This window comes from Myotis lucifugus, unplaced genomic scaffold, assembly GCF_000147115.1.
Source record: "Myotis lucifugus unplaced genomic scaffold, Myoluc2.0 scaffold_14, whole genome shotgun sequence".
Classification (NCBI taxonomy): Eukaryota; Metazoa; Chordata; class Mammalia; order Chiroptera; family Vespertilionidae; genus Myotis; species Myotis lucifugus.
In genome coordinates, this window is record NW_005871062.1 from 729,717 (window position 1) to 736,966 (window position 7,250).

At 47.1% G+C, this 7,250-nt stretch overlaps 1 pseudogene; it reads right to left on the minus strand.

Moving 5' to 3' along the window:
• Window positions 1-2,773, minus strand: part of LOC102439935 — a 7,017-nt pseudogene extending 4,244 nt beyond the window's left edge.
• Between the last annotated feature and the right edge of the window lie 4,477 nt (window positions 2,774-7,250).

Consider the following 7,250-nt stretch of genomic DNA (forward strand, 5'->3'; position numbering starts at 1 on the left):
TGGCTGGCAGGGGAGGGCAGTTGGGGGGGACCCAGCGCCTGCAAGGAAAGGCAGTTAGGGGCGACCAGGCCTGCAGGGGAGGGCAGTTGGGGGCAACCAGGCCAGCAGGGGGTGGCAGTTAGGGGCAATCAGGTCAGCAGGGGAGGACAGTTAGGGGCGATTGGGCTGGCAGGGGAGCAGTTAGGCATCAATCAGGCTGGCAGGGGAGTGGTTAGGGGGTGATCAAGCTGGCAGGCAGAAGCAGTTAGGGGCATTCCGGCAGGTAGGCAAGCAGTTGGGAGCCAGCAGTCCTGGATTGTGAGAGGGATGTCCGACAGCCCATTTAGGCCCGATCCCACAGGGTCCCAGATTGGAGAGGGTGCAGGCTGGGCTGAGGGACACCCCCCTCCCCCGCATGAATTTCATGCACTGGGCCTCTAGTCTACACTATAAAAAGCTAGGGTCCGTAATGTCCAAAAAGACCAAATGGACGACCGAACACCAGGAAGTGCATGGAGCACCTCTAGGTCCCCCCCCCTCCGTCCTGCCCCCAGGCTCCCATTGCTGGATGGTCAACGGGGAACCAAGGGGAACTGGGCTGGGTGGCAGCGGAGTGGGACTGGGGACTGGTGAGCAGGCACAAGGCAGACCTCCTGGTCGCTCCCCCAGCCAGCAGGCTCCAATCGATCCTCAGTTTCTTCTGAAAGGAACATGGTGCCTCCACTGCGCAGCCTCCGGGGACACAGGCTCTCTGCTGGGAGAGGCTCCGGAGCAGAGACTTCAACAAGGACTTCAGAGCCTGCAGTGACCCTCAGCCTTCACTGCTTGGAGGTGGACAGAGAGCATCAGCTTTAAAGCACAAACACCCTCCTTGGGAAAAACCGCCACCTCCCCACTCCATAGCTTCCATGTCTGCAAGAAACTGCACATGCTCCTCCCTGCAGGATGAGCGGGGCCAGAGCCTGAGTTGAGTGGTTCCTCGATGGGGGAGGGGCCGAGCCAGGCAGCTGAGCCAGTGCAGGGATGCAGGGATGGAGGGAGGGCGGGTGGGGCAGGAGCAAGGGGGCAGCCCTGGTCTCTGCACCTCCTCCCACAGGCATAGCCTTTCATGGTGTTATGATAAAAGGAGTTGTCTTTTTCTAACTCTGTCGGGGTAAAGGAATCAAGTGTCTGTTGACTTCCAATCTTACTCTCCCAGCCGCCAGTTAATCCCTCTGGATGCATCATATCCAACCTCCAAAGGATCCGAGGGGCAGGTTCAACCTTTGTTCCATAATTGAGGAAACTGACCAATAAACACATGTGTTTCATGCCTCAGTGTCAACTCCCATGGAAATCTCCGGGTAATAATTCAGATTGTATATCTAAGGGTATATTTTCTTCTGTTTTCATGTTTAATTCAACCCCAGGAATCAAATAATACAATAAAGAATAAAATGAGTTCAGAGGGCTCAGCATTGTATTCTCAGGGCACTTGGTCCCACACAAACTGCAGAGCTCAGTTTCCTGAGATGAAAGAAAAGGAAAAAGAAACGTGAAAGGTTTCCCAGCTCAGTCACAGAGACATCTCATAGCCACATACTAAGGACACGACATTAACTTAGGGGTGGAAAGGACACAAAAGGAATAGAAGATGGAGCCATTTCCATTCAGATTCAAACCAAGTTAAACGAGGCAGAAGAAACACTGGACGCCATGGAAGAATAAGATGAAACGGTCCAGTAGGGAGTGTCACACACCTCACAGGGACAGCGCCTGGGACTCCGGACATGACGGGAGGAGGGAAGGGGCTGGATGAGAGGAAGTGCATGGAAAGGCCTGGGAGTAGGAACAAGAGGGTGATATGCGGAAGGTGGGCCCCACCGGGTGATGACAGGGGCCAAGCCTGCGGGAGGTGGCCAAGTGCCCCCACCTCTGCTGAGGGGCGCATGCATCTGTCCTGGGAGCTGCGGCTGATGGAGGGGGAGGCTATGGCTCTATGTGGATGAGTTGCCAATGAGAGCCTCCCTGCAGCCACAGTACTCGGTGTTCTTAACACAGCGGGAGCCCAGGATCATGGACATAACATCACGAAAGAAAAAGCATTCTATTCTCAACGTATTCACAGACTTCTATTTCTGGTATCTATATTCCCAATGTGTCCACAAGTACACCTGGAAAAAGAAAAAGATTTGTACGTGATATGACTGCATCTTTAGAAAACCCAAGTGATCACAAGCAGAGCACTTTTAACACCTAATGAGCCAAATACACTGATGAACAAAAATAGACTCAGAGACACAGACGCATGAACAGACTGTGGAACCTCAGAGGGAAGGCGGGGGAGGGTGGGTGGGTGGGAAGAGATCAACCAATGGCCTTATGTGCATATATGCATCACCCCTGGACACAGACAATGGGGTGGTGAGGACCGGGGGGGAGGGGGTAGTAGGCTGGAAAAGGTTAATGGGGGTTCATGTAAACCATTCAACAATAAAGATGTAATTAAAAGAGTAAAAAATAAAAGAAAATTAAAAAGTAAAAGAAAAGAAAAGCCAAGAATAACTGCCCTGGCCGGGTGGCTTCGTTGGTTGGAGCTTCATCCTGTACATTGAAAGGTTGTGGGTTTGAACCCGGGTGGGAGTGTGTGCGGGAGGCCACTGAGCAAGTGGTGCCTGGAGGAGGGAGGCTCCTCAGATCTAAACACAGTCCAGGCCTCACCCATGATCCAAGGCCCATCCTCTGTTGAGTGAGACCAGACCTCCCAGCTTCCTGTCGAGTCCCTGGTCTCTGAGTCATAGGGCCGCTTCCCCATGTTCCCCAGAATGCACTGCTCAGTAACCATCAATACCAGCGGTTCTCAACCTGTGGATCGAGACCCCTTTGGCGGTCGAATGACCCTTTCACAGGGGTCGCCTAAGACCATCCTGCATATCAGATATTTACATTATAATTCATAACAGTAGCAACATTACAGTTATGAAGTAGCAACGAAAATAATTTTATGGTTGGGTCACAATATGAGGAACTGTATTTAAAGGACCAGAAGGTTGAGAACCACTGAATACTAATAAAACAGTAATATGCTAATTAGACCAGATGTCCCTTCAGACAAAGCCACAGTGGCGGGGGCTAAGGCAGAGGTGATTAGGGGCAATCAGGCCAGCAGGCAGAGGCGGATAGGTGTGATCATGTAGGCAGGGGAGCAGTTAGGGGCACCAGGCAGGCAGGCAGAGTGGTTAGGGGTGATTAGGCAGGCAGTCAGGTGAGCAGTTAGGAGCCAGCAGTCCTGAATTGTGAAAGGGATGTCCGACTGCTGGTTTAGGCCCGATCCCTGTGGGCAGTTGGACATCCCCCGAGGGGGCCCGGATTGGAGAGGGTGCAGGCCAGGCTGAGGGACTCCCTCCCATGCACAAATTTCATGCACTGGGCCTATATAATAAAAGCCTAAGTGACTGTTACGGCAGAATGACCAGAATGACTGGTCACTATGATGTGCACTGACCACCAGTGGGCAGACGCTCAATGCAGGAGCTGCCCCTGGTGGTCAGTGCACTCCCACAGGAGGAGCACTGCTCAGCCAGAAGCTGAGCTCATGGCTGTTGAACACAGCAGCGGTGGCAGGAGCCTCTCCCGCCTCCGCAGCAGCACTAAGGAGCAGCAAGCAGGCGGGCAGTAAGGAGCGAGGGGTCCCAGACTGCGAGCGGGTACAGGCCAGGCTGAGGGACCTCCAGTACACAAATTTCATGCACTGGACCTCTAGTATAATATAATAACCCAATAAAACGGAATCATAAAAAGTACTCAATCTACAAGAAAATAGGAAAAGGGGCAAAAATAACAACAAAGAACAGATGGGATAAGATTCAAAACAAATAGTAAGTTGGTAGATTTAAATATAGATTTTAAAAAATCAATATTACCACTGGGTAAATAATTTTTGGTTGACATATATTTTTTATTACAGTACTTTATTTATTTTTAATATATTTTTATTGGTTTCAGAGAAGAAGGGAAGGGAGAGAGAGAGAGAAACAACAATGAGAGGGAATCATTGATCAGCTGCCTCCTGCATGCCCCACACTGGGGATCAAGCCGCCCACAATCTGGGCATGTGCCCTGACCAGGAATCGAACTGTGATCTCCTGGTGACCTCCTGGTTCATAGGTCAACGCTCAAACACTGAGCCATGCCAGGTGGGCTTATTTCAGTACTTTAAAATACCACTTCCTTGTTTCTAGCTTGCATATTTCCTGATGAAAAGTGCATTGTCACTTTTATCTTTGTTCCTCTGTATTCATTGTTTTGTTTTTCTTTTTTCTGATTTTCTTTAAGTTTTTCATTATATCTTTAAAAATCAGCAGGTTGACCATTATGTGCCTGGCAAGTGTTTTTCCTTGTGTTAATCTTTCTTTGGGTTTTCTCAACTGTCAACTCTGTGGTTGGTCTTTTTTTTTTTTAACTTTGGAAAATTCTCAGCTATTGTTTCTTCAAATATTACCTCTGTCCCAAATTCTCTCTCTCTCTCTCTCTCTCTCTCTCTCTCTTCCAAATTATTCTCTCTCTCTCTTCCAAATTCTCTTTTGTCTTCTTGAGACATGTATGTTAGACCATTTGATATTGTCCCAGAGATCCTGGGTGTGTGTTTTGCATTTTTACCCTTTTTCCTCTGTGTATTTTGGTTTGCATAATTTCTCACCTATCTTAAAGTTCACCAATTCTTTTCCCTTTTACGTCCATTCTGCTGATAAGAATGTCAAAGTAATTATTTTGAGATTGTTTTTTCCTCTAACATTTACATTTGACTAGTTTGAATAGCTTCCATCTCATTGCTAAAATCCCTTGTTTATTATGTTGTATACCTTTTCCACTAGTTCTTTTAATATATAAATTATAGCTATTGTATGGCTTTCCTATTGCTTTTTTAACAGATTACCACAAACTTTATGGCTTAAAAGAACACACATGTATTATCTTATAGTTCCAGAGGTCAGTAGTCTGAAATGGGCCTTAAAGGGCTAAAATCAGTGTCAGCAGGCCTGCATTCTTTCTGGATGTTCCAAGAGAGACCTTGTTCCTTGCCTTTTCTAGTTCGTAAGACACTGTTATCACAGATGCATGCAAGTCCCCATTTATTTATGGGTTCCCTTGAATCCCAATTCCAATTCTCGTTCCCCTCTCTGTCCCCTATATATGTAAACATCCTAATGTGTTTAATGTGGATCTTTTTGTTTGGGTTCTTACAAAATACTGTATATTTTATTTGATATACATATGTTTTAAATTACATAAATGGTAGTATAGTTATATATCGTCTGGTTTCATACTTCTTAAAAATATTTTTTTTACTGATTTCAGAGAGGAAGGGAGAGAGAGAGAGAGAGAGAGTGAGAGAGAGAGAGAGAGAGAAACATCAATGATGAGAGAGAATCATTGATCGGCTGTCCCCTGCACACCCCACACCGGGGATTGAGCCCACAACCCAAGCAAATGTCCTGACCTGGAATTGAACCATGACTTTCTAGTTCATAGGTCGACGCTGAGCCACACTGGCTGTGCTGATTTCATACTTTTTAAACACAGCACTGTGTTTTTAAGATCCATACATGTTATTATGCTACAACTGATCTTCTGCTTCTAAGTGCTGTATAGCATATCATGGTGTGCATTCACCATGAGTTATTCCATTACTCCAGTAATGAACCCAGATTGCCTCCAACTTCACAAATAACTGCAATACATACTCTCTTGCATGACCTCTTATGAACCTGTATGAGATTTGTTTGAGACAAACCAGGAGAGGAATTGCTGGGCCATAGAATATATACGAGTTGACTAAATCCTGATTCTCTCCAAGATGGTGGCACCAGTGCCCTCTCCCACCAGCTGTTCAGGGGGTTTCCTATAACCCACAGCTCACCACATGTGGCATTATTCTACTTTCTAACATTTAGCAATCTAATAGGTATAAAATGATGTCCCTTTGTTATTTTAATTTGTACTGCTCCGGTGACTAGTTTAAATCACTTTGCCTTTGATCTATGTGACTCAGTTGACTTTTTTCTCTAGTGTGTCCTCAATTGGGAATGTTTCCCAGGCCCTTTTTAGAGCTTCCCACAAGTATCATTTGGTCTTTCTGCCTTGTTTATTGTCATCACTGATGGCAATCAGATGTAATCAGAGGCAAACTGATTCTTTCCTCTAGTCATTGGCTTACATGGTGAGTGGGATTATGGACATGCAGGTGCCTGAATTTCAGACTGCAGCTTCCGTCAGCAAGACTGTTGCTACCACAGTGTTCGTTTTATTCTAATTGCAATAAGTAATTAAATAGAAGTTTTTAATCACCATATTTGGAGCTCTGTACTCAAGAAGAGAAACCACTTCTTCCTCAAGGTGTTTGTTAATGACATTTAAAAGCCATTATGGCCCGGCCGGCATGGCTCAGTGGTTGAGCCTCAACCTATGAACCAGGAGGTCATGGTTCAATTCTTACTCAGGGCACATCCCCGGGTTGTGGGCTCTGTCCCGTGTAGGAGCTGTAGGGGCGTGCAGGAGGCAATCAATTAATAATTGATGTTTCTATCTCTCTCTCTCTCCCCCTTCCTCTCTGAAATCAATAAAAATATATATTGAACAAAATAAAATAAATTTTATTTTATTTATTTTTTTAAGTGTTTACAGTGTTTGTATTTATCTAAGCAACATACATTTTCAGTTCTAAGATGTTAACTAAATTTCTGTGACAAACATGCTTTTAATTTATTGATTTCAGAGAGAGAGACAGAGAGTGAGAGAGAGAAAATGAGAAAGACAAAAAGAAGAGAAGAGAATAGCGACTTGTTGTTCCACTTATTTATGCACTCACTGGTTGATTCATATATGTGCCCTGACCCATGAAGGAGCCAAAACCTTGGCGTATAGGGACAACACTCTAACCAACTGAGCTTCCAGGCCAGGACTGCTTTTTTTATTATTAACTAGAGGCCCAGTGCACAAATTCGTGCACGGGTGGGGTCCGGCTGGCCTGGCCCCAATCGGGGTGGATTGGGGCTGGGCCTGTCGGGAGGAGGAAATGGCAGGAGGTTGGCTGGCCGGCCCGCCCACCCCGATCAGGGCCCAATCAGGGCCCCCGATCAGGGCCGGGCCAGCTGGGGGGAGGGGCTGTGGGCAATTGGCCAGCAGGCCCCACCCCCGATTGGGGTTGGGGGGTCGATTGGGGCAGGGCCGGCCATGGGGAGGGGCTGTGGGTGGTGGGCCAGCTGGCCCCACCCCCAAATGGGGTGGGTGGG